The sequence below is a fragment of the Scyliorhinus torazame genome, chromosome 27, assembly GCF_047496885.1.
Source record: "Scyliorhinus torazame isolate Kashiwa2021f chromosome 27, sScyTor2.1, whole genome shotgun sequence".
In the NCBI taxonomy this organism is placed as follows: Eukaryota; Metazoa; Chordata; class Chondrichthyes; order Carcharhiniformes; family Scyliorhinidae; genus Scyliorhinus; species Scyliorhinus torazame.
The window spans coordinates 5,419,177-5,447,142 of NC_092733.1; the positions used below are offsets into that span (position 1 = coordinate 5,419,177).

The following is a 27,966-nucleotide window of genomic DNA, read 5'->3' on the forward strand; positions in this document are numbered from 1 at the left end:
TCAGGAAGCACTGGGAAGTTCCGGCACCATGGAGGGAAACTTTCAGAGATCTTCATGATGCATGTGAAAGTTTTTTTGTGGGGTGGTAGTAGCAAATTTGAAAATACTTTTATTAACTGGCTTAAAACCGAGTTCAAGATTGGAAGTCAGCCCTCTGGCGAATTTAATATATTGGGTTAAAAATCAGGCAGAGTGATTCACATGTCACTTTACATCAGCAGCATTACTTGGAGAATATTAACCCCATAGCAATTACTCTTGGTAGAGCCTCACAAAAGGATACAGTGGTTTCTGAAAGGGACAAAGAAGTTTAATTGGGTTGCTGAATTGATTAGGTAGACAAACAAGACCGGATGCCAGTTTTGATGTTTTAGAACTAAGCACCAAAATGAACAATCCCAAAGTTGAAGAAGTTGTTCAAGAAAACAAAACATTCGCAAAATTAAAATTGGAGAAGCATGTTTTGATATTCCCATCTTTAGGTGATATTAGACAACTGAAAATGATTTTTTAAGTGACACATCTTATGATTATCTCTGTTTTGGCTTTTCGAGAGTGGGAGGTTTTATAAATTTTCTCCTGGGGAAAAATGCAAATGTGGCCCTTTGGCATGGAAAACTAAATGGATACGAAGAATGGTAAAACGTACATTGGCAGCGGAGACATTGGCCTTAGTAGAGGTAGTAGATATTGCATTTTTTGTATTCAGGATCCTAACTGAAATTTTAAAGGCACCCAGGAGAGTGTCACATAGACAATAAGTCCCTTTAGGAGAATTTCCACTCTATGAAAATCGTGCTTTCAGAAATACAGCACTCAGAGCCTTTCTGAGAGAGAGACTGGGTCCTGGTCTTTGTTTGCAGCCTGTAATGGTTCTACTGTACATTCATTCATTCAGGTTCTCTGCAGGTCCAGAAATACAGCACCCACAGCCTTTCTGGAGAAAACACAGAGGAGCGAGAGAGTCCTTGTCCCTGTGCTTCCAGGAGTCAAACTGAACTCCTTGGGACTCGGAAAATAATTCCCCTGGGATAGGATCCAATCATCACCTGCTACTGGGCAGAGTACGGTCTTTTGGTTCAATCAATCAAACCAAGTACGACCCCATCTCTCTCGCTCTCTGGTGCCGAAAAGTCTGAAGCTGTTCAAACTAGCAGAGGCTAACAGAGTATTCTTCCCTGTAACTTCTGAATTCCTCATTCTCTCTGCTGCTTGACCTAAAGATACAAGTCCATTAATCATCCATGGATCAAAAATGATAACGGCAATTTTTATTAAAATATGTGCTAGACTGCACACATATATAACCCTAACCCTAAACCTAACTGTGGTGTTGAATGAGAAGTGATTGTAGAACACAGTAAAATTGAAATTGAAGAAGTCAAGGCTTTGGTTGCCAGTTTTTATTACTGAAATACCATTGGAGCTAAACATCTCCCAGTATCTTGACCAACCAGTTATTTCTCCTGCATGAACCAGAACAATGACTCTTGGTGCTGTCAGACTTGTTCAGTATTTCCATTTTATGTTTTTAATTTCAGATTTCCAGCAACCCAGTATTTGACTTTATTACCTGTAAATATTCTGTATAGTGCAGAACAATTCTATCAATACATTTCTATTAAATATAAATATAGGATACATCTCTGATTTGTGACGCTTAAGAAACGTTAGAAAAAATGCAATCTACAAAATATAGAGCCTAAGTGTAAGTGGCATTTCTCTGTATCATTAATGTATTTGTTGGGAGAAAGATCCATGGTTCTTGATGAATTAAGTATGGAGCATTCTGGATACAAGCCAATGTATTTGTTCAAACTTCACTGAAATATTCAAGCTTAGTAATTTTACAGTTATGAAAATGACTCGAGTTTGGGACACAGACATATTGATAAGAGAGTTTACTGATTGTATCTTTGATTGTTTTGGAATTCAGTCTGTTGATATTGGACTAACATTCCTCCCTCACCAAATCAAACACTGCTCTGTTTGTTACCCTCTTAGTTTACAGAGAGAAGCATTAAGAATATGCAGAGCCTTTTGAAAACTGTTTAAATCTGATCAGCAGGGGAATTCATTGAAGACAAGTAAAAACAGGTAGGAAATCACTGGAAAAACCAACAGAATCATGGAATGTAAGCTTTCAATTGTTGTAACTGCAACAAAGGTGTGGTGGTGTTTGGCTTCTGCTCACATACAGTAACAACAGTAATAAAGTCCAAATCCAGCATTAGGATTTGGTGAGGGTAGTCTTCTTTTCAGAGTCAAGTGGGCTGTGGCACCCAATCTACTTCCAAATTCAGACTCTGTAAAGTGGCCCTGGCGTAACACTAACTTCTAAACCTGTGGATTGTAGATGGCCCAAACGTTGCTGAGGACATCCCAAATACCAGTAAAGTTTTTCAAATAAGTGTGAAAGTACTCAACCATTTCAAAATGATAATGGGAAGTTAGAATTGGTGAAAAAGAAGTAACAATTATGTTATCATAAATAAAGGAAATTTTACAGGGAGAAATTTTAGTTTTGCATTAATTTTTACCACCATATGGAAGCCCTGAGTTGTGTTTCGCTCCTTATTGTGTCACTCCAATGATATGATTTACAGACCCAGAGCAGCTTCCTGAAAATATTGATGGATGTGATGCCAAGTAAGCCCAAGAGCTGCTCCTGAACCTGCTAGGAAACAATGCTACAGACTGGAAAGGCTACTACTATCTTAGCTAGTTGCAGTTCCCCGAAAACTACAACTCAGAAGCAGATCTTAATCTGAGTTGAGGTTACATTCTCATGGTTTGAAATGGAGTGACTCTAGGATGCTCCCTGAAATTAACATTGCAAATGTTGCTTACAGGCCAGGGGCATTTTTGGGGGTAATCTCTTTCTCAGCAAGGGAATTTGCTTTTTATGGTTAGCTTAGTATCTTTATATAGAAAGGAGTATACATTGACAAAAGGTCATACAAGGACATCCCTCTTCTTTAAAGAGTTACTTCATATTAGTTTTACTTAATCCCTCTTCCCATTCAACACTCTTCCACAGCTTTCTTTCTGGTATTCGTCAGACCTCATCTACGGTATTGTGTATTCTTTCAAGGATAATAATATTTCCCCCTCTTGTCACCTAATCATAAAGAAAATATTATTCTCAGAAGTTTGCAGAGGGGGACTTCCGGTGGCGGCTATAGCATGAGCAGTCGCACATTTGGTGGCTCCCCCTCTAGGTGGTATTTTTCTGTCCTTTTCCCATCTGAAGGATGAGTTTTTGGATGGAAAGAGGTGTAGGAGTACGTGCAGAAGGCGTAACTCCTCTGGGATCCACAAACTAGGACTGGGACGATAAGAAAAGAGCTGCTGGGACAGGTGAGTTTTCGAGGTGCACCATAGGTTAAGATGGCAGAGGGCAAAAGGGCTGTTCTGCCTGCCCAGTGGTCAACGGTGCAGCTGGTGGAATTTCTGAATGCTAAGTTCAGCCAGCAGAGGAAGGAAGCCCTGGAAGACCTGGCCAAAGTGGTGGAGCCGGTTAAAGCAGGGATCGAGAGAGTGGAGCAGAGATTGGAGTCCCAGGGCTGGGTGACCCAGAAAGTGGAGGAAGTGGTGAGAGAGCACGAGGGGCAGTTGGCCTCATTGGTGGCCAAGGTGGGGGTGATGCAGAAGACCCAGAAGAGGCTGAAGGAAAAGGTGGAGGATCTGGAGAACCGCTCCAGAAGGCAAAATTTGAGGATCGTGGGAATGCCCAAAGGTATTGAAGGTGCGGGGACGGCACGTATGTAGCCAAAATGTTACAGAATCTACAGAGCAGAAGGAGGCCACCCGGCCCACTGAGTCCGCAATGGCACCCGGAATGAGCACCCCACTCAAACCCAGGCCCCCCCTATCGCCGCAACCCAGCAACCCGACCTAACCTTTTCCCCTTTTTGAGGTGTCATAAAAACAAGGTAATAATTGATTTGCAGGTGAAGTGTTCTGCTAATAAATCTTGTGAACCATTTACTTGTTTATAGATAGCAAGCTACTGGAATATTGTTCAGGTTTGATGGACTCCTGGGGTGTAAATCATTTATGAGGGGTATTGTGTTTTGTCCTGGCTGAACAAGTCAAGGGACATCTTGCAAGAATGCCTTATGCTTTGGGTACAGATGGCGATGGGAGGAGCCAGGTTTGTCTGAAGAGTCAGTAGGTCCTAGAACTCTAATCTGAAGAGAGGTGTTTCAATTTGGTCCTGAAAGTTTCCCTCTCCAAAGATTGTGCACAGAGAAAAGCGATTAGAAACTTGGTCATTAACTTTATTCATGAGGGGTATTTAATATATATTGGGCTCACTTAATTAGAATATAGTGGCAGGTTTAGGAAGTAAGTTGATGTTTCTTCTTTTACTTAATAACTGTTGTAACTGTTTTTTTTTTTGCAATTTTTTTATTTAAAACAGATTTGTAACATTTACAGAGAAAAAAGGCCATATACAAAAGCCTTACCATATTGAAAACAAACAGTGGGAAAGAATAAACATATTAATAAGGCATTTCCCCTATCAGCTGTTTGCCCATGCCCCACATGTTCAACTAAACTAATGTGGCTCTAACCCCACCCCCCCGGGTGCTGCTGCTGTCGGTTTCCTACGCTGTTCCCTGCAAGCGACTTTCTCCCCCGGGGGATCCCTGATCACCACCCCACCCCGCCCCCCCTGCCCACTTAAGTCTTCTCTGCTCTCCTTCCCGGCTGCCCCCCCCCCCCCCCCCCCCGGCGGCTTGACCTGCCAGGTCCGCCCTGCGCTTGGCCCTAGCCCGTCCCTTCTCCTACTCTCCCTGGTGCCCCCTGACCTATGCTAGCTACGCTGACCTCTGCCCTTGGCGCCTGACTGTCTCCTGCCCGAGTGCTCGGGCCCTCCCCCCACACACCAAGGACCCATTAACCTGATTGTATCTCACTGTGCCCTTTCAAGTCCCTTAACCAGTCCCTAGCCCATCCCCCCATCAGAGGCCCCGATCTCCCGCCAAAAGATACCAAGTGCAGGGCCCCCCTTGCAGGGCCCCCCTTGCAGGGCCCCCCCCCCCCCCCTCGTTGCAATCTCCCAAAATCACCCTAAGCAGTGCGCCCTCCAGTCCCCGCTCTCTGTCCAGGCTGAAAACAATCTTAAAACATTACAGTACAGGATAATTTAACAGACCGCCGCCACACAAAAGCTCTGTGAGCCCAGAGTCCTTTAGTTCAAGTCCAGCTTCTTCTTTTAATAAAAGTCCATTCCTAGTCAAAACAAGCTAGGTTAGACCGCCGCCACTGTAGAGCACTGAAAAAACTAAGTGTCCGTTAGTTCAAGCCCAGCTTCTCTTTAATGAAGGCCCAAACCTGTTCTGGTGTCTCGAAGTAGTGATGGAGTTCCTCAAACGTAACCCAAAGCTTCGCAGGATACAGCATTCCAAACCTCACCTGCTTTTTGTAGAGGGCTGCATTTACCTTGATGAATCCTGCACGCTTCTTGGCCAGCTCCGTTCCCAAGTCCTGGTAGATGCGCACCTCGCAGTTCTCCCATCTGCTGCTCCTCTCCGCCTTGGCCCATCGCAGCACACGATCCCTGTCGACAAGCCGGTGAAAGCGAAACACCAAGGCCCTCGGTCGGTCGCCCGTCCTGGGTTTCCTTGCGGGGGCTCAATGCGCCCCATCCAACTCCAGGGGTCGGGGGAAGGTCTCCGGCCCCATCAGCGCCCCGAGCATACCCATTATGTATGCACCCCCATCCGATCCCTCACAGCCCTCGGGGAGGCCAACGATCCTCAGGTTCTGCCTCCTGGCTCTGTTCCCCAGCTCTTCAAGCTGCTCCTGCATCCTCCTCTGGCGGGAGTTCAGCTCCTCCACCTCGTGCTCCAGCTCCGTTACCGTGTCCGCCTGGCTGGAGAGCTTCACCTCAACCTCCCTTAGCGCCTTTTCTTGGACCGCCTGCGCCTCGACCATTCGGTCCATCACCGCCCTCATCGGGTCCAACGTGTCCGTCTTCAGTTCAGTGAAGCAGTTCCTAAAAAACTCCATCTGTTGCTCCCTTGGCCAGTGAGCCTCCGCTCCCTGGTCCCTGCCGTCCACCATGCTTCGCCACCAGGTCTGGGGTCCCCGCTGCTCCTACTTCGACCTTTGCCGCTCCACTCGACCACTTCTGGTCCAACTGTCCATACCCCGGGGGGAAAACCTCTTCCTTTCATCTCCTCCACTGATTCAGGTCGTCAGGTCCCTGAAAATATCCTGTGAAACAGGTTCGTTTGCCCATCGCGGCGGGAGCGATCCGACCTGCGACCTGCTTCCTCGAGGGTGCCACCGGAAGTCCTCAACTGTTGTAACTGTTAACTCTGAAGCATTTTCTTTGTTGTTAATGTGGTTAATTCTATGATTAAATTTAAGTTTGTTTTAACATAAAATATACCTCACTGCCAGCGTTATCACTCCTATGGTGCAGTAACATTTCCTCACAGTTTTACAAATTGAAAATAGCAGGGTTCTCATTCAGCATCCTAACAGTTTGAATTTAGGGAACAGCAGATTACTATTCCAACCCTATTCGGCTGTTCTAATTATTCAATTAAGATGCTTCAGGGAAAGACAATTTGATAATACCCTTCAGGTTTACAATGTAGAAAGACATAAGCTCAATAGTTACTGATCAATTGGTGCTCTTTTATAATTCTAAGCTCCCAATGGCTAACAACTAACCGCTCTCCCATTATTACTCCAACTTTTCCATATTAAACCTCCTCTGGCACTCCAGCTTCACAACAGAGTTCATAGGAATATAGGAAATAGGAGTAGGCCATCCAGCCCCTCAAATCGTTCAATTAAATCATGTTTTCTGCCTCAACATTGTTTTCCTGTGCTATCCCCTATCACTTGATGTCATTTCTGTCAAGAAATCGATCGATCACTATCTTGAACATACTCAATGATTAAGACTCCATAGCCCTCTGGGGTAGAGAATTCCAAAAGTTCACTACCTTCTGAGTGAAGAAATTCCTCCTTATCTCAGTCCCAAATGGCCTGCCCCTTATTCTGAGACTTCCCTGTGTCTACCCTATCAAGCCCTGTAAGAATATATATATTTCAACGAGATCACCTCTCATTCTTCTAAACTCCAGGCCCAGTTTAATTAACCTCACCCACCATCCCAGGTATCAGTCAAGTGAATCTTTTTCGGACTCTGTCTTTGGCAAATACATCCTTCCTTAGGTAAGGAGACCAAAACTGTGCACAATATTCCAGGTGCATCTGACCGAGGCTCTATATAATTGCAGCAATATACTTTTATTCCTCTACTCAAATCCCCTTCATTAAAGGTTAACATACCTATATTAACCCTCACAAAGAACACGGGGGATCACTGACTGATCTCCCCCAGGGGCATTATGGAATAAGAATTCCCATGGTGAGAAAGCAGCAGTGGATGTACTCAAACAACCCTCTATCTGTGTTTATAGCTGTGTATTTCCTGGATGCGGAACCCAGTTCCACTTGCAAATAGGCATGGATCCCATCAAGCTTTGTAAAGGAACACTCTCCAGACGGCTTCACGTATAAATCTTCCACCATGGCATGGAACAGGTGCAAAGCCCTGTTCACCCTGAGTTTGTAATCTCCACAAAATCCCGACAGACTTGTCTGGCTTCATAACCAGTACTGCAGGTGCGGCCTACTCCGCAAACTGTACTGGCCGTATGATTCCCAGATCCTTTAGACATTGCAGCTCTGTATCAACTTTGGTGAGTAAGTCATAGGGAACAGGCCTTTCCCCAAAATGTTCTGGGTTGAGCCTCTGGATCCACGTATTTACGAGCTTTGGCCCCCTTTATTCTGCCCAGATTTCCTGAAATACTTCAGGGTACTTGCCCGGACTTCATATAAGTTTCCGATGACCACCAGAAAATATGTTGCTAACCAAAACGGAGGACTCGTAACCAGTCATGCTCTAATACATTGCATCACCATCTCTGTACCACGACTAAGGGTAGCCTGACCGATTGCTGTCCGTGTGTCACAATGCTCAGCAGTTCGGCTGTATAGGTTGCCAAGCTGGCCCTGGTGTCTCACAGTGTTAGTGGTAAGATCCTTGTTTGAAGCTGCCGAAAAGTCTGTTGGTCCACAATGGAGACAGCAGCTTATGTGTTCATCTCGATCGCCAGAGGATGCCCATTCATTTGCAATGTGACCCAGATCATCGCCACTTTCAGGGCCGTGGTGCAGTTCAACTACATCATATTGTCATCTTCTGATGGGGCCATGTGTAAGGAGTTGGCTCGTGGTGACCTCATCGGCTGCCTTGGACGGCATTTTCTTCGCTGGTTCTGGTGGCCCTGACTACTACGTGGTCTACGTCCAGACATCTGGCAATGTGGTCAACCCTCCCTTTCGTTCTCGGGGGAGGTTTCCTGAAGTCTGCAGCGCCAGGGTCCCAGGTTCGATTCCTGCTTGGGTCCCTGTCTGTGCGGAGTCTGCACGTTCTCCCTGAGTCTACGTGGGTTTCCTCCGGATGCTCAAGTTTCCTCCCACAAGTCCCGAAAGACGTGCTGTTAGGTAATTTGGACATTCTGAATTTTCCCTCAGTGCACCCGAACAGGCGCCGGAATGTGACGACTAGGGGATTTTCAAAGTAACTTCATTGCAGTGTTAATGTAAGCCTACTTGTGACAATGAAGATTATTAAATATAAGTCCACAGTTTTTTCAACTACGAGGGTGTTATAACCTGCCTACTGACGATTGGCTGGGGACTAATGACTATCCCGCAATCCTATGGGAGTATGAACTTCCCCAATGAGGGGGGCGGAGAAACTCCTACTATAAATAAGCTGGCCAGTCCAGGAACCAGGAGGAAGGAGAAGGTAGCAAGGGAAGTTACTGCTACTGTTATGTATATATTGTTATAGTAAATAAATGTTATTTCTTTGTATCCTTAAAACTCGTGCTGGATTCTTCGGGGCCCTTACAAAACTGGCGACGAAGGTAAAAGTGAATAGCTGTCTACACTGCTGAAGCCACCTCCCTGGATTTTTGTTGGATACAGGTTGGAAGTTGTTTTCTATTATACCATGCCTCTGTACGGACGTTTGGATGTTTTTGATGCTGCGCTGGAAAGCTGGAACCAGTACACACAACGGATGCGTTACTATTTCCGGGCAAACAATATCACTGAAAACGAGCGCCAGGTGGTCATATTGCTCACCGCCTGCGGGCCGCATACGTTTGGGGTGATTAGGAGCCTTACGTACCCAGCTGCGCCGGACACCAAAACTTTTGATGAACTTGTGAATATAGTGGGGCAACATTTTAACCCAACCCCGTCCACGATAGTCCAGCGTTACCGGTTTAATACCGCTGAGAGGACCCCTGGAGAATCCCTTGCCGATTTTTATCCAGGCCACGCGGGATTGCGGAATACTGTGACTATGGTGAGACCTTGTCAGAAATGTTACGCGACCGTTTGGTTTGCTGTATTAACAATGCGGCCACCCAGAGAAAGTTGTTAGCGGAGCAAACATTGACTTTTCAACAGGCAATACAAATAGTCTTGTCCCGAGAGAGCACAGAGCGAGGAGTACATGAGCTACAGGGAATGGAAGTGCATGCCTTGGGGCGCAACCCTTTCCGCCCAAAAACGTCCCCCCGCACTCCTGCGGTACCTTGGGCGAGGCAACATCCGGACCGACGCCAGTGGCCATCGGACATTCCTCCCCGAAGGGAGCCTTCTCCAGAGCCAATGGATGAGGAACCATGTCCATGTCAGACTTGTAGGCGCCGACCCCGTCGCGGACGGCGGTCCTGGGGACGCCAGAGGCGCCGTCGTTCCGACCGAAACTGGGACCAGCCCAGGGGCCGTAACTGGGACCAGCCCAGAGGCCGTACCTTCCATGTGGATGAACCTGCGGCGACCACTCCTGAGGACGTGGAGACGGAGGACGACTGCCTGCAGCTGCATTGTGTGGCAGCTCCCCGTGTGGCCCCCATTAAGGTGACAGTATGGGTCAATGGCCACCCGCTGGAGATGGAGTTGGATACTGGCGCAGCGGTCTCCGTGATCGCCCAGAGGACATTCTACCGCATCAAGCAGGGTATACAGACCCTTACATTAACTGACTCACAGGCCAGGTTGGCCACCTACACGGGGGAACCACTGGACATTGCAGGAACTACAATGACCCCTGTTGTTTATGGACGCCAGGAGGGGCGTTTCCCACTTATCGTAGTGCGTGGCCATGGGCCCAGCCTGTTGGGTCGGGACTGGTTGCGCCATTTGCGGTTGCAATGGCAGCACATCCTCCAAACAGTTTCTGGAGGGTTGACTGAGGTGCTAGGACGATACCCAGAGGTATTCCAGCCTGGTTTGGGGAAAATAAAAGGGGCCGTAGCCCGTATCCAAGTTGAACCAGGAGCCACGCCGCGCTATTTCCGGGCGCGCCCAATGCCTTACGCTTTGCTCGAGAAGGTAGAAGGGGAGCTCACTCGTTTGGAGAGTTTGGGTATTATCAGGCCCGTCCGTTTTGCTGACTGGGCAGCACCAATTGTACCAGTAATGAAGCCAGATGCCACAGTTCGCTTGTGTGGCGACTATAAACTTACAGTGAATACAGTTTCCCGACTCGACCGATACCCAATGCCTCGCATAGAGGATCTCTACGCGAAACTTGCAGGCGGACTCTCATTCACAAAATTAGATATGAGTCACGACTACCTGCAGTTGGAGCTGGACCCTGCCTCCCGACCATATGTAACAATTAACACACACCGGGGCCTGTATGAATATACACGGTTGCCCTTTGGAGTATCCTCTGCCTGCGCAATTTTTCAACGTGTTATGGAGGGCATTTTGAGAGGTTTACCACATGTGGCTGTCTACCTAGATGACGTGTTGATTACAGGGACGTCGGAGCAAGAGCATTTGGAAAATCTGGAGGCTGTTCTTAAACGCCTTTCGGAGGCTGGAGTCCGTTTACGTCACACAAAGTGCGTATTTCAGGCAAAAGAAGTAGTCTACCTAGGTTATCGGGTGGACCGCGAGGGTCTGCACCCCGTCGCAGAGAAGGTGCGTGCAATTCAACATGCCCCCACCCCGACTGACACTTCGCATCTTCGTTCTTTTCTCGGACTCGTAAACTATTACGGGAAGTTCCTCCCCAATCTGGCAACTACGCTGGCCCCCTTACACCTGCTGCTAAAGAAAAATCACACCTGGGTTTGGGGTCAGCCGCAAGAAACCGCTTTCCGGCGGGTAAAGCAACAATTGTCGTCGTCTGGGTTACTAACCCACTATGATCCGGGAAAGCCTTTGCTCGTCACATGTGATGCATCCCCGTATGGTATTGGGGCTGTCCTGTCCCACAAGATGGAGAACGGGGCCGAGCAACCGATAGCTTTCGCCTCCCGTACATTGACTGCAGCGGAGAAAAAGTACGCGCAGATCGAGAAGGAGGGCCTGGCAGTGAAACGCTTCCACCAGTATGTGTACGGCCGCCATTTCACTATCGTGACTGATCATAAGCCCCTGCTGGGACTCTTCAGAGAGGATAAGCCAATACCGCCCATTGCTTCTGCACGGATCCAGCGCTGGGCTTTGTTGCTTGCTGCATATGAGTATTCTCTGGAGCACAAACCAGGTACGCAGATAGCAAATGCCGACGCACTGAGCCGATTGCCTTTATCAACCGGCCCCATGTCGACCCCCACGACCGGTGAGGTGGTCGCAACCCTAAATTTTATGGACACCTTGCCTGTCACGGCATCACAGATCCGTGAGTGGACCCAGACGGAGCCAGTCCTGTCAAAGGTTCGGCACATAGTCCTGTATGGTGGGCAGCATAGACAGCTCCCAGGCGAGTTGCGGGCATTTTCCTCCAAGCTGTCAGAGTTCAGCGTGGAAGACGGCATCCTCTTGTGGGGGACGCGTGTGATTGTCCCGGAAAAAGGCCAGGAGCTGATATTATCAGACTTGCACACTGGGCATCCGGGCGTGACCAAGATGAAAATGTTGGCCCGGAGTTATGTCTGGTGGCCAGGCCTCGACACCGACATTGAGAAGGTGGCCCAAAACTGCTCCATTTGCCAGGAGCATCAGAAGCTTCCGCCGGCCGCGCCCCTACATCACTGGGAATGGCCAGGGCGGCCTTGGGCACGCTTACATGCAGATTTTGCAGGCCCTTTTCAGGGATCCATGTTCCTTCTACTAATTGACGCCCAGTCCAAATGGCTGGAGGTGCATAAGATACAGGGGACAACGTCCTGCGCAACAATTGAAAAAATGCGTTTATCATTTAGCACGCATGGCCTCCCCGAGGTGCTGGTCACGGATAATGGCACTCCATTCACGAGTGAGGAGTTTGCTAGGTTTACAAAGACGAACGGCATCCGCCATATCCGCACTGCCCTTTACCACCCGGCTTCAAATGGGTTGGCAGAGCGTGCAGTGCAAACATTCAAAAGAGGCCTAAAGAAGCAGTCTTCCGGATCAATGGACACGAGACTGGCTCGGTTTTTGTTTACGTACAGGACCACCCCCCATGCGGTGACTGGGGTAGCTCCCGCAGAACTCCTAATGGGCCGGAGACTTCGCACCCGCCTTAGTATGGTCTTCCCGGACATTGGCGCAAAAGTACGCCGCACACAAGAACGGCAGGGACCGGGATTGTCTCGGCATCGTCCGATTCGGCAGTTTGCGCCCGGTGACCCAGTATTCATGCGGAATTTTGCTGGTGGTGCCCAATGGGTTCCTGGTGTAATCTTTCGCCAAACGGGCCCTATATCGTACCAAGTGCAAGCCCAGGGTCATCTCCAGCGAAAACATGTAGACCACGTCCGGTCCAGAAGATCATCCCCGCAAAAGATTCCCCGCCCCCGGAGCTCAGTTCAACAGCGGCAAAGACCAGAAACAAGGGAAGGTAGTCCTCCAAATCTTCCACTGGTGCCTAACTCGAAGCCTGCGCAGGTCGTGACGGGACCGAATGGGGATCGAGACGCTGACATGACGGAGGCAGCAGACTCTGACTCCGAGATGGAGACACAGGATGAATCAGAGTGGGAATCCTCAGGTCCACAGGCCGTGGATGTACAACCGCGCCATTCATCACGGAAGCGCCGGTCTCCGTCTCGTTATACGCCGCCTGATCCAGCGCCGCATGCAAATGGCGTCCGGCCTGCGGCCAAACGAGTTCGACGCCTTCCTTCGCCAGGGCCTACGGTGGATTCCTTGGACTTTGGGGGGGAGGGTTGTTATAACCTGCCTACTGACGATTGGCTGGGGACCAATGACTATCCCGCAATCCTATGGGAGTATGAACTTCCCCAATGAGGGGGGCGGAGAAACTCCTACTATAAATAAGCTGGCCAGTCCAGGAACCAGGAGGAAGGAGAAGGTAGCAAGGGAAGTTACTGCTACTGTTATGTATATATTGTTATAGTAAATAAACGTTATTATTTTGTATCCTTAAAACTGGATTCTTCGGGGCCCTTACAAAAGAGGGCCTCGTCTTTTTCCATGTCAAGTTTCATATGTGCTTTCTTCATCGATGGTTGGCTTAATAGTAAAGGTATTTCACTGAATACAACATCCGTGCTAATAAAATGATTGCTTCCAGTGATTTTACAAGGAGTCACTCTTTTCAGCGATTTAAGGATATTACCATCAAATCTGAAACTCGTGGAACTTCCAAATTCCTTGGGCAGGATTCACCGTTGGCTGATGCCGAAATCGCAAAACGCGATTGGGTGGAGAATAGCCTCCAATGCCAAAATCGCGGTAGGTGCCGGTTTGACACCAGATCAGGATCCTCCGGCACTCCGAAAATGGCATAAATGCGTTGCTCGCCGTGCGGTGTTTAAGCACCATTGGCATATCATTAGCGGGCCTGACCCTCTATTCTCCGGGGCCTCCGCGATTCACCGTCGCCGATGGGCCGGGTTCCCTTACTATAATACAAACATGTATTATAGTAAGAGCATTGTAAGGTTTTACATGCAATTGAGTACTGATATTGTACAGTAGTTAACAATTCTTTTAACTTTTTACAGTCCACAAATTGAGTCTGGACTCAGTCTTTACAGTGGTAGTGTTTTACAGTACCAACAAGTCATCAGTCCACCACAGTCTCAGAAACAGTGAATCCGTGAAACCCTTAACTTTGTTCCAATCGTCACTTATAGAATAGGCAACATTTCAACCAGTTTATTCCACATATTTTCGATGTACATTTTTGATGCTGTCTAATATGGCACAATTGAAGGACTCTGCAACCAACACATTCATCACTGGACTGAAACTTCTCATTACTAAGAAAATATCCGATAATATCTCCCTCGTCAATATCTCCCTCGTCTTCTTCAGTTTTCTGTCTAATTTTTGGTTTCAAACACCCTATTCAAACCCCACCTAGTCTGAACATGGAAACCGGAGCACCTCCACACAAGCAGTCGCCCAAGGCCAGAATTGAACCCGGGTCCCTTGCGCTGTGAGGCAGCAGTGCTAACCACTGTGCCACCATGCAATCCCATGTCATCCTCATTATTTTTAGTTATAAATGTTCTTTCGTATTGACACTTGCAACCTGTTTCTATGCCACCTCGCCATCCTATTAACATAAGTCTTCCATAGTGTTTATTATCGCTGATCAGTCCACTTATGTCGTGAATGCTGCCTGGAAGGAATGTTTGCCCAGGAACTTGTTTAAAGCCTGTGACTTTTGTTCTAACAGGATGTGACTTTCTGCAAAATAACTCCCGTCAAAACCATAAGTCTATCCATATTTGTGACTGTGGCACAGTCCAATAATTTCAACGGATTGAGGGATTTCTAGGCAGAATTTTTGCAGTCTAGTATATAGTTTGCTGAATTCCATTAAATACTCTTCTATGGAGATATCCTCTGATTTTCTAAATCTGTCAAAATCTGACCAGGCCTCATATGCATTTAATAAGTCATCCTTTTGGTAAATTTTATCCATGAAAGTTAATAATGTATCCAAATCTTCATCTGAGTCCAACTGATCCAAATCCAATTCCGAGAATACCTTGCATCTTATCTTGCTTTTGTATGGGAGCGGAGATGCCAGGGCCATTCCTTGTTTTTTCTTCGGCGAGGACGTAAACCATATCCCCATGGTAACACAATGGTGGGTAGTCAATCTTGACAATCTACACGTGGATTCAGCCATTTGTTTTCCAAGATTATCTAAATCACTCTACAAGGTTGGTATTATATATATAATATATATTTCTTTATTTGTTCATAGAATGTGAGCGTCGCTGGCTGTGCCAGCATTTGTTGCTCATCCCTGAGGGCATTTAAGAATCAGTCTGGAGTCACATGTAGACCAGATCAGGTAAGATCAGGTAAGGACGGCAGATTTCCTTCCCTAAAGGACATTAGTGAGCCAGATGGGTTATAACAACAATTGACAATGGTCGACATTAGACTTTTAATTCCAGATTTTTATTGAATTCAAATTCCACCATCTGCCATATACACCCCATAAACAGTCTATCAAATAATAAGTGTGATCTATTCAATAATTAAAATTAAAATTCTAATTGAGCACTAGGGAACTTTAATTCTTTCCTAACATCCTGAAGCCATAGCTCTGAAATGCCAACTTTTTATACCTTTTTGCATGATTAATTCATCCACTTTCTTGTGAAGACTCTGTGCATTAAAACTCAAAGCCTTAAGGCATGACTTTTGTATATTTCTTGCCCCATTCCCACTATTTTTTACTGTGGCCCTGTTTGATTCTGGCCCTTGATTTCTCTGCCCATCACTTTTCTTATTCCCCTTTCTGTCTTTTGATTTTGTCCCTGATTTCACTTCTTATGACTCCTTGCATTAGTTCCCACCCCCTGCTTTTTAGTTTAAACCCTCCCCAATCACTCTGGTAAATACTCCTCCTAGGACATCAGTCTCGGTCCTGACCAGGTGTTACCCATCCAATTTGTACTCGTCCAACCACCCCAGAACTGGTCCCAATGTCCCAGGAATCTGAAATCCTCTCCCTCACTCCATCTCTTCAGCCGTGTATTCATCCGATATATGTCCTGCTATTTCTACTCTGACTATCATGTGGCACTGGTAGTCTCGGATCGTGTTTTCGGGATTCTTAAGGGGGAGGGGGAGCAGCCCCAAGTCGTGGTCCACATAGGTACCAACGACATAGGTAGGAAAAGGGATAGGGATGTAAGGCAGGAATTCAGGGAGCTAGGGTGGAAACTTAGATCTAGGACAAACAGAGTTATTATCTCTGGGTTGTTACCCGTTCCACGTGCTAGCGAGACGAGGAATAGGGAGAGAGAGGAGTCGAACACGTGGCTACAGGGATGGTGCAGGAGGGAGTGTTTCAGATTCCTGGATAATTGGGGCTCATTCTGGGGTAGGTGGGACCTCTACAAACGGGATGGTCTACATCTGGACCAGAGCGGTACCAATATCCTGGGGGGGATATTTGCTAATGCTCTTCGGGAGTGTTTAAATTAGTTCAGCAGGGGATTGGGAACCTGAATTGTAGCTCCAGTATACAGGAGGTTGAGAATAGTGAGGTCATGAGTAAGGTCTCAAAGTTGCAGGAGTGTACCGACAGGCAGGAAGGTGGTTTAAAGTGTGTCTACTTAAATGCCAGGGGCATCCAGAATAAGGTGGGTGAACTTGCGGCATGGGTTGGTACCTGGGACTTCGATGTTGTGGCCATCTCGGAGACATGGATAGAGCAGGGACAGGAATGGTTGTTGCAGGTGCCGGGGTTCAGATATTTCAGTAAGGTCAGGGAAGGTGATAAAAGAGGGGGAGGGGTGGCATTGTTAGTCAAGAACAGTATTACGGTGGCAGAAAGAACGTTTGATGAGGACTCGTCTACTGAGGTAGTATGGGCTGAAGTTAGAAACAGGAAAGGAGAGGTCACCCTGTTAGGGGTTTTCTATAGGCGTCCGAAACATTCCAGAGATGTAGAGGAAAGGATTGCAAAGATGATTCTGGATATGAGTGAAAGCAACAGGGTAGTTGTTATGGGGGACTTTAACTTTCCAAATATTGACTGGAAACGCTATAGTTCGAGTACTTTAGATGGGTCCGATATTGTCCAATGTGTGCAGGAGGGTTTCCTGACGCAGTATGTAGATAGGCCAACGAGAGGCGAGGTCATATTGGATTTGGTACTGGGTAATGAACCAGGACAAGTGTTAGATTTGGAGGTAGGTGAGCACTTTGGTGATAGTGACCACAATTCGATTACATTTACTTTAGTGGTGGAAAGGGATAGGTATATACCGCAGGGCAAGAGTTATATCTGGGGAAAAGGCAATTATGATGCGATGAGGCAAGAGTTAGGATGCATTGGATGGAGAGGAAACACAGGGGTTGGGCACAATGGAAATGTGGAGATTGTTCAAAGAACAGCTACTGCATGTCCTTGATAAGTATGTACCTGTCAGGCAGGGAGGATGTGGTCGAGCGAGGGAACCGTGGTTTACTAAAGCAGTTGAAACACTTGTCAAGAGGTTCAGTTAGGGCGCTCAAGAGTTACAAGTTAGCTAGGAAGGACCTAAAGAGAGAGCTAAGAAGAGCCAGGAGGGGACATGAGAAGTCTTTGGCTGGTAGGATCAAGGATAACCCTAAAGCTTTCTATAGATATATAGGAATAAAAGAATGACTAGGGTAAGAGTAGGGCCAGTCAAGGACAGCAGTGGGAAGTTGTGCGTGGAGTCCGAGGAGGTAAGAGAGGTGCTAAATGAATATTTTTCGTCAGTATTCACACAGGAAAAAGACAATGTTGTCGAGGAGAATACTGAGATTCAGGCTACTAGACTAGAAGGGCTTGAGGTTCATAAGGAGGAGGTGTTAGCAATTCTGGAAAGTGTGAAAATCGATATGGACGATAAGGGAATAGTGTAGATGGGCTTTAGAGTGGTTTCACAGGTCGGCTCAACATCGAGGGCCGAAGGGCCTGTACTGTGCTGTAATGTTCTATGTTCTATATTCTATGTTCTAATCCTGAAATCCTACTTTTCAACTTACTTCCTAACTCACTGTATTCTGCTTTTAGAACCTCATCCCCTTTTTTACCTATGTTGTTTGTATTAATGTGTACCACGACCACTGGCTGTTCACCCTCCCCCTCCAGAGCCGCTCTGAGACATTCTTGACCCTACCACCAGGGAGGGAACACACCATCCAGGAGTCTCGTTTGCGGCCACAGGTATGCCTATTTATTCCTTTTACAACTGAATCCCCTACAACTATTGTATTCCCACAGTTTTTACTCCTCCCCTGTGCAGTAGAACCAACTGTGGTGCAACACATTTGGCTGTTGCTGCTGTCACCTGAGAGGCCATTCCCCCCCAACAGTATCCAAAGCAGTAGATAACGGGGAGCAAATGGATGTGGTATATCTGGATTTCCAGAAAACCTTTGACAAGGTGTCACACAAAAGGTTGCTGCATAAGATAAAGATGCATGGCATTAAGGGGAAAGTAGTAGCATGGATAGAGGATTGGTTAATTAATAGAAAGCAAAGAGTGGGGATTAATGGGTGTTTCTCTGGTTGGCAATCAGTAGCTAGTGGTGTCCCTCAGGGATCAGTGTTGGGCCCACAACTGTTCACAATTTACTTGAACCTTGTGGCGGTATCATAAAAATACCTGGTGACTCGAGAGCAAAGGTTATAAAACCGAGCCAATTGAACCAACCAAAAGTTAGCAACATATTACTGGCGACATCTGACGGGACCCGAACTAGAAGTGGCTTAACCACTCCGGGAGAACCCAGAAATTTGAATTAGAGATCCAATTGGGAACAGAAAACCACAAGTGTTCAAGCAGTTCTGATCAATCCTCATAATTCGGAAGTGTGTTAGATGTGTGCGTAACTAACAGGGCTACAAGGTAAAACTGATAGATTTTTTTTGTTGCGACAAAACTGTCGGGAGTTTGTATTTCGGAAATTAGCGAAAGCCGTACCAGTAACTACAGCACCGCCTTAGTGTACTTGTTCCAAATTTAAAAGAAGAATTCAGATAAGAAAGATGGCAATGCAGGCAATGCAATGCCTCATGAACCCAGAAGAATTTGCGGTCACAGCGACCAGCAGCAGTAGAGTAGGACAATGTCCCATATGGGAAGAAATCAGGAAGTACCTCAAAGGGAAAGGATGGCCCCTTTGGAGCGAATTCTGTAACAACGAGGAAACAGGTCCCGGGAGTATAGGACATACTTGGTGGGAGAACCTGAGCGAGATTCACAAGAAGAGCTTAGGAAAAGCTTGCAAGCCGATGGCAATCGTGTCCTGCTTGGCACAATTGTGAGGCACAGAGGAGGTCATTAGGACGCTCCGGAAAGAGATAGAAGGCATACATCGAATGAGCAAGGTCGGTGTTAGTGAGGTAGAAAGAGAGAACTTAGAGTTAAGGACGAAGTTGGCAGCAAAAGACGGAGAGGTAGATGATGCCACGCGGGCACACCAGTCTTATCTGGCGCACTTAAGCAACTTCCAGTCCCAGTATGAAAAGGCCTATCAGGACACGCAACGTGCAGTCCTGGTACGTGAAGAAACCGAGAAGCAGGTAGAAGCATTGCAGAGGCAGTGTAGTGACCTGAAGGCAGCGTTAAGAGCACTCCATGCTGCCACCACGGAACAAAGACAAAGCTCACTAGACCACGCAAAGTGCCGGAAGCAGATTGCAGAACTGCAATATCTGCTTTCAGTTCAAAAAGAATTCCAGGAAACCTTTGGAGCAAAATTAGATGAGGAAGACGGCTCTGATTGGGAAGAGTTGGATGAGACAGCGCAGAGATATGTTCAGGGAACATGTGCGCAGGGAAAGCCCCAAAAGCAAAAGCGCCCCAAGCCCCCACAGAGGAGATAGTTCAGGCTCCAATGAATCCAGTAACCACCCACCGCACAGCCACATCGGATGATACGGAATTTCTGTACACCACCCCCTTAACAGTGACCCAATTACGGGACGCATGCGAAAAAAATCACACCGTTCCTTCCCACCTCAGACCCCCACCACTTCTTTGCCAGAGTAAAGCAGCAGGCGACCATGTACGGCCTGGATGAGCGAGAGCACGTAAAGCTCACAGTTTTGAGTTTAGACCCTTCGGTCGTAGCAGCCCTTCCCGACCCACAGAATGTAGGAGGAGGCACCCTTGCAGAAATGCATACCGCGGTCCTAGACGCGATCGGGTATAACCGGGGTGTCCCCGTAGATGGCCTCAATAAATGCAAGCAAAAGAAAACCGAGCACCCCACAGCGTTTGCTGGACGCCTGTGGATCCATTTTGCAGCAGTTTTTGGAGACTTAGACCGCGCCCATTTGTCCCCAGACAACATGGCCAAATGGACCCGCACCCTTATCTCCCATGCCACAAAAACAGGACAAAAAGCTTGTGCGAATTATGATCCCTCAGAGGAGGCTCATAATGAGAAATGGGTAGTAAAAAGATTGTCCCGCGCCTGGGAGCAGTCTGTACAAAACAAACCCGCAGTTAAAAATCCCGAAGAAAAGCAGGCAGAAGCAGACATACAAGCAGTTAAAACACACCAGAACCCCGCATGGGTAAATGAAAGCAAGAACAGCCCCCCACAAAAGTCACAGGAGTGTTACAACTGTGGACAGTTGGGACACTTTGCAAGAGTGCAATGCCCCACGAAAGCCACAGAGAGCCCAGCAGACGGGCACTCTAAGTAAAAATCAGACAGAGCCCATAAAAAGACTGACGGTGTTCGGGCTCCCCCAGTTGGGTCTGCGACACCCTTTGGGATAGGTCCGGACGACCGGTAGTCGCAGCAAAAATACGGGGACAGCCCATCGAGTTTCTCTGGGACACAGGAGGGTCCCGCACCTCAATAAATTCCTCCACCATGTTCCAAAAGGACACGTGGCCCACTACAGTCACTATCACCCTCAGCGGCTTTACAGGCCACTCACAGCAGGGACACATCACAGCCCTTGTACCCATTCAAATCGGCAACATCACCACCAAGCACCCCATAGTTTTAGTCGACCTGCCCCACACAGCAGAACACATTTTGGGCGTAGACTTTATGAGTTCCCACAACCTATCATTTGATCCAGTCAACCAGTGTGTCTGGAAAATGACAAAATCTGCAAGAGCCCCCGCAACGCTCACAATAGGAGAATACGCCAACAAAATTAGCGCAATAGGCAAATTTTGGTTTAACCCGACGACAATTAGCACGGACAAGCAGGTTAGGGCAGTGTTACAAAAGAACAGGACAGCATTCGCAACCCACAAACACGACTGTGGCCGGATGACTGGTTCAGTACAAATCACAGGACCTGACCCTAGACCCCAAAGACAATATGGATTCCCCCAAGAGGCAGAGGGAGAAATCGCAAAAGTAATCGACAGCTTATTAGAGCAGGGCGTACTTAGATCAGTAGCCTCCACTAATAATGCCCCGATTTGGCCAGTGAGAAAGCCCGATGGATCATGGCGACTGACCATTGATTATCGGGAACTCAACAAAATCACCTCGCAGCAGCCCCCACAGTAGCCACAAGTCCCGAGATCATGCTCAAGCAGGGACTCAATTCCCGATACTTTACGGTTTTGGATATCAGTAATGGATTCTGGTCCATTCCATTGGCAAAGGCGTGCCAGGACAAATTTGCCTTCACCTTTAAAGCACAGCAGTACACGTGGACATGCCTGCCACAAGGATTCCACAACTCCCCCTCCATTTTCCACCGACAGCTGGCAAATGGTTTAGCCAAATTCTCTCGCCCCAAATGTCTGGTCCAGTACGTAGACGACCTACTACTGCAGACAGACACCAAGGAAGAGCACATTGAGCTTCTGTCCGAACTCCTGGAACTCCTACAAGCAATTGGATGTAAAGTTAACCCCAAAAAGGCCCAGATTCTGGAAAATAAGGTGATATATTTGGGTACAATTATAACGCATGGTAAACGCGAGATCGAGCACAAAAGGATTGACTCGATCGCTAAATTGCCCCTTCCCCCAGAACGTTTCAGCCCTCCGGTCGTTTTTAGGACTGGTTGGCTACTGCCAAAACCACATTGACGGTTTCGCCAGCAAGGCAGCACCCCTCTCACCTCCTAAAGAAAGGAGCCGCCTGGGAATGGCTTCCGCAGCATACGGATGCTATGGACTCTTTGAAACAAGCACTCATAGCAGCCCCCGCACTACAAATTCCAGACCCGCTTTCCCCCTGTGCGATAGAGGTAGCAAGCACAGACCGCACCATTTCGGCCGTGCTCCTTCAGGAACGGCACAAACAGTTAAGGCCCGTGGCTTACGCCTCCAGAGTTTTAGATGCTGTGGAGCAGGGATTTTCAGCCTGTGAAAGGCACCTGCTCGCAGTTTTTTGGGCAGTACAGTATTTTTTGTACATAACCGGAGTGAACCCCATCACAATCCTCACAGAACACACCCCCACCCAACTTTTACTGGACGGATGACTCAAGGACAGTAAAGTTAGTCAGATAAGAGCAGCCAGATGGACCCTTCTTTTGCAGGGACGGGACATCACTGTTAAAAGGACAAAGGCCCACACTTTTTTAGCCGATAACCTACAGTACCCCGGAACACCCCATGAATGTGAAATTATCTCTCCACAACACAACACAGGCCCCTTTATTGCGAAAACACCCCCCAGAAAGATAGGGAGTTCACCCCAGAGCCCCAAGCACACAGACACATGCGAACCCATTAGGATATATGTGGATGGATCTTCCACAATATTAGAAGGGAAACGCATAACAGGATGCGGTATTTACATTGAGGACGTGCAGGGACGCGCCCTAGAAGAAATAGCAATAAAACTTCCAGGACACTTAGGCGCGCAGGCAGCAGCACTTGCGGCCATCGCATACATAGTGGAACACCCAGATTCCTTCCCCAGCCCAGCAGACATATATTCGGACAGCCTCTATGTCTGCAACAGCCTTACGGAATTCCTACCGCTGTGGAAAGCAAGAGGATTTGTTTCCGCAGACGGAAAGCCCCTCCCTTCAGCCCCATTGCTCCGTCACATTTTAGAGAGAGCACAGAACAGGACTTTTGGAATAGTCAAAGTTCGTAGTCACCATCGTTCCTCCTCCCCTGGAAATGTAAAGGCCGACGCACTGGCTAAAGCAGGTTCCAGGCACGGATATTTTTGGACACCCCCCGAAAGCGCACCAGTGAATGCAGTTCAGGTCTCGCAGACTAATATCGAGGATTTAATGCAGGCCCAGAAGCAGAACAGCAATCTCAGGGAGATTTTGAAAGGAAACTATCCAGCCCCCTATGAGAGGTTTAAAAATGCTCTGACCACACATGACGGTGTGGTGTCAAAAGACACTCTTTATGTGGTTCCTGAACAGGACAGGAATCAACTAATTTGTTTATTCCATGACAGTCATGGACATCAGGGAATCGATCCCACTGCATCCCACCTCAGGCAGCTCTGTTGGTGGCCGAGTTTAAAGGACGATGTAAATCACTACATTGAGAATTGCCTTATCTGTGCCCAGAACAACCCGGACAGGTACGCCAAAAAGGCTCAGCTCCGTCACACCCGACCCGTTAATGGCCCCTGGACTAACCTCCAGATTGATTATATAGGACCATTGCCCCCTTGCAGGAATGGTTATAAATATGTACTCGTGGTGATAGACACGTTTACAAAATGGGTGGAAGCATTCCCATCCAGAACTAACACGGCAAAGACCACAGTCAAGATTTTAACCCACCACATCTTCACGAGATGGGGACTCCCCCGTAGCATTGAATCAGACCAAGGTTCCCATTTTACGCGACGTGTCATGAAGAACGTCCTCACAATATTTGGCATTACCCAAAAATTCCACATTGCATACCACCCCCAGTCAAGTGGTATCGTGGAGCGCATGAATCGGACCATAAAATCCACCCTCAGAAAAATGGTCCAGCAAAACAACACCACTTGGGACTCAGTCCTCCCCTTTGCGCTGATGTTTTTGCGAAATACGGTTTCCACATCTACAGGTTACACCCCACACACTCTCATGACCGGACGCCCCATGAAAGGTACAGAATTTTTATTAGGATTAGATTTGACCAGCCCCAAAGTGACGGCCCTCACACACGAGAACGCAGTCAAACAATTAGTGGAGAATGTTAAAACAGCTCAGCTGGCAGCCGCAGTGAAATTTGGGCACAAGAAAGTAACAGAGCAAGGCCTGTTTCGGTAAGACAGTGCATGCGACTGAGTTCAGTGTAGGACAGCAAGTCATGCTCTCCGTATACAACCCCAGCACATTCCTGTCACCAAAGTATTCGGGTCCGTACTCCATTACGGACAAAGTAAGCCCTTCCGTCTACAAAATGAAGTACCCTAATGGAAAGACTGCGTGGTTCCATATCAACCAGCTGAAGGCATATGGAACACAGTCTAACCACGCACACCACGTCATGCTCGACGCAGCAGACCACGCCCCGCCCACAGCCAACGTAACCCTACCATCCCCCAACACGTCCAACCCAGCCACGGATTCAACCTCGACTCCACCCCCGAAATATACACTCCGCCCCGGAACGCCCACAGACTGCAGCAGCAGCGACAACGACTGTGACTCGGACAATAGCCACAGCACGCCTCCCTACTATCCCCATGCAACCGGACCCACACCCAGCGAATCCGACCACGATTCGAGTGATCCCTTCACGATCACTTTCCTAAACAGACCCCAATACCGACCACCGACCTACAATGACGACCCCGATTCCGTCCCCACAGAACTAGACACCACCTTTTGGCACCGGGATAATTCGTACAGACTCGTCCGGAACGACGAGAGCGATCCAAAATCACACCATGCAGCCCTATCAGCCCTGATACACTCGAGAGTTTGGCATCCAGGAGAAGATGATGACTTTGAGTCTGACTTCCAAAACGAGAACCCCTTTGCGACCCTGTTCGCAACCGATAACTGAGGTGTCCAGATGATGTTTTAAAAGGAACCGCTTGGGAGAAAACGGTGTCCTTTCTGATGGAACCTGCAGCATGTTTGATGTTGTTTGTACTTGTACTGTTCAATGTTGTATGTTAGACCGGAATTTTTTTTCCCCACAGCCCCACGCCCTTTTGGCCGAAACCTCTGAGAACTTGTCCGCAGAGATTTGTTAATGTCCCAGACGCCAGTTCAGCGGAACTCGTCTGTCGACAGATACACAGACCCCTGTTCATTACTGCCCTTCTGGTTCAAGGGGAGAACCAATACGGCAACCCCCCACGATGACTACACTTCTTGCCCGTTCTTGTCGGTTGCTCAGGCAGTGGAGAAACGGCATTGGGACCCGCCCTGCCTAGGAACCCCCCTCTGGTCAGCTACGCTCGGGTAGGGCACACACGGCATTGGTCGCCGTCCTACCCGGGGACTCCATCCAAATCGTACCCGCGTGCCCATACACACCTCATTTCGGCAAGTTTTGTTCAAAAAGTTTTGTTTTGTTTTCAGGTGACCCTTAGGTTGCCAACCTTATGCTATTTACATCCTTAAACATTTGGATGGTAAATCGCACAGCCTGCGAGATGGCTCACACTGGTTCAGCATTTGTAAGTGTGTCTTGTCCTGAAATTCGGATTTCTGAAAAAAAAATGAGGGAGTCACACATAGTGACCAATTATAAAGGGAGTAATTAGCACTAAAGGACAGACAGGATATCATACAAGATATTAAACCAAGATAGTAACAGACACTATGCTTGATCACACAGAACTCCAGAAGCTCGAGGACCAGAGAAGAGAAGAGAAGAAAAGAGTGAAAGAAGAAGAACCATGAGGACATCCTCCGTGTGGCTCATAACCCTAATGGACATTTGGTTGCGCATGAATGATTCACTTCCCCACAGTACCCAGAGCCCAGTCACAAGCGACACCACACCATCTTGGTGTGACAGGTTTATAACCTGGTTACTCCCTGTCCTACCTGATAGAATCCCTATTAGTATTGGCGATACTCTGCTGCATCGTGCAGACTATTCGTCTGAGAAACTGGAGAAGGAGAGCCTACTGCGCTCGAACCCCAGTATATAGGATCAGATCCCCTATTTTCGGATATGACCAGACCCCTGACCCCTGCGATCTATAATAAAGAGCATTCGTTTGCGATTTGTTGTAAATAAAGAAATGTTCATGAGCAATTCGACAATCCTGAGCTTGACTGCCAAGCCAGAAAATGTGTATAATACTGCTATGATTTTGTTTGTATGGTTTCGGAACTTAGTGTGATGAAATGTTTGAGTGAGTGTAGTTTATTACGGATAGTTAGAGGTTCCGATTTTCTTGTTTTGTAATGCATGTCCCTGTTTGACATAGCGCCCCTCAGAATTGTCAGTTAAAAAAATTTTGCATAGTTATGGTCAGTGCAGAGGCCATTGAAGAGTGCTCGCCGGGTCAGGGAATGAAAAACAACGCAGTTATGTGATCCTTCACGCTTCGCGTTAGGATCACAAGGAGGGTGTGTAGCCACCTGGGTTGGCCAAGTCCCGATTTAAAATGGAGAACAGCAAAGGCTGAAGGGAAATTCAGCCAACACAGGCAGAAACTAGCAGGTGCAAGTTACTGTGTATTAAACTCTGCAAAAGCCCAGACAGCATCGATACAAGCAGCCATCTGCATAATAATGTAGCAGCCATCTACATACTAATGAGCGATCCCCGGGAACAATCGAAACATTTGGGATAAACAAAGCTAAGCCAGACTCCCCGGCGCCAGCAGGAGCCAACACAAAAGAGGTTAACGGGCACCTTAAAACCGCCCATCGATCAGGGAACCGCTCCAGTATTGGAGAAATCGAACCAAGCGATTGGAACGAAGTCCAATCACGTGGAACCAGGTACAGGGTCCGCCCCGAAAGACGGGAAGCCCCTGGGGACTATAAAGTTAAGCCCCCAAGTTCAAATCGTTCTTCTTGACCGGGTCACTCAGCAACGCGAACCAACCCTTGCCAGTGACCGGTGCAACTGCCGCCGATATCCAGTGAGTCTTAAGTCAACGCTCGCTACGAGATAGGCGCTCCTAGCTACCAATCCATACCAACTTCGAATCCCACAGACTCAGAACCCGAACGAAAGGCCATTTGTTCCCCTGACCTGGTGGGCCAGTCCGAAGCTAAGTATCGGCCTGTTAGTTGTAGAAGTAGCTTAGAAGTAGAATTTATGCATGAGTAGCGATTACTGTGTAGAATAAATGTGCTTTGATTTGAATCTTACTAATTGGTGTATTGAGTTATTGATCATTACTTGAACTTAAGACCATAAGACATAGGAGCGGAAGTAAGGCCATTCAGCCCATCGAGTCCACTCCACCATTCAATCATGGCTGATTTCAACTCCATTTACCCGCTCTCTCTCCATAGCCTTAATTCTACGAGAAATCAAGAATTTATCAACTTCTGTCTTAAAGACACTCAACGTCCCGGCCTCCACCGCCCTCTGTGGCAATGAATTCCACAGACCCACCACTCTCTGGCTGAAGAAATTTCTCCTCATCTCTGTTCTAAAGTGACTCCCTTTTATTCTAAGGCTACGCCCCCGGGTCCTAGTCTCCCCTGCTAATGGAAACAACTTCCCTACGTCCACCCTATCTAAGCCATTCATTATCTTGTAAGTTTCTATTAGATCTCCCCTCAACCTCCTAAACTCCAATGAATATAATCCCAGGATCCTCAGGCGTTCATCGTATGTTAGGCCTACCGTTCCTGAGATCATCCGTGCGAATCTCCGCTGGACCCGCTCCAGTGCCAGTATGTCCTTCCTGAGGTGTGGGGCCCAAAATTGCTCACAGTATTCTAAATGGGGCCTAACTAATGCTTTATAAAGCTTCAGAAGTACATCCCTGCTTTTATATTCCAAGCCTCTTGAGATAAATGACAACATTGCATTTGCTTTCTTAATTACGGAATCAACCTGCAAGTTTACCTTTAGAGAATCCTGGACTAGGACTCCCAAGTCCTTT

At 47.6% G+C, this 27,966-nt stretch overlaps 1 long non-coding RNA gene across 3 annotated transcripts; it reads left to right on the forward strand.

Moving 5' to 3' along the window:
* On the forward strand, positions 1-27,220 carry LOC140403143 (uncharacterized). 3 transcript variants are annotated; one of them, XR_011938258.1, is made up of 3 exons: positions 1-2,097; positions 15,245-15,344; positions 25,725-27,220. It is a non-coding gene; the product is annotated as an uncharacterized lncRNA (long non-coding RNA). The 3 variants fall into 3 exon arrangements; XR_011938260.1 differs by lacking the exon at positions 1-2,097 and adding an exon at positions 15,041-15,124; XR_011938259.1 differs by lacking the exon at positions 1-2,097 and adding an exon at positions 15,041-15,124 and having other exon boundaries at positions 15,245-15,334.
* Positions 27,221-27,966: the final 746 nt, after the last annotated feature.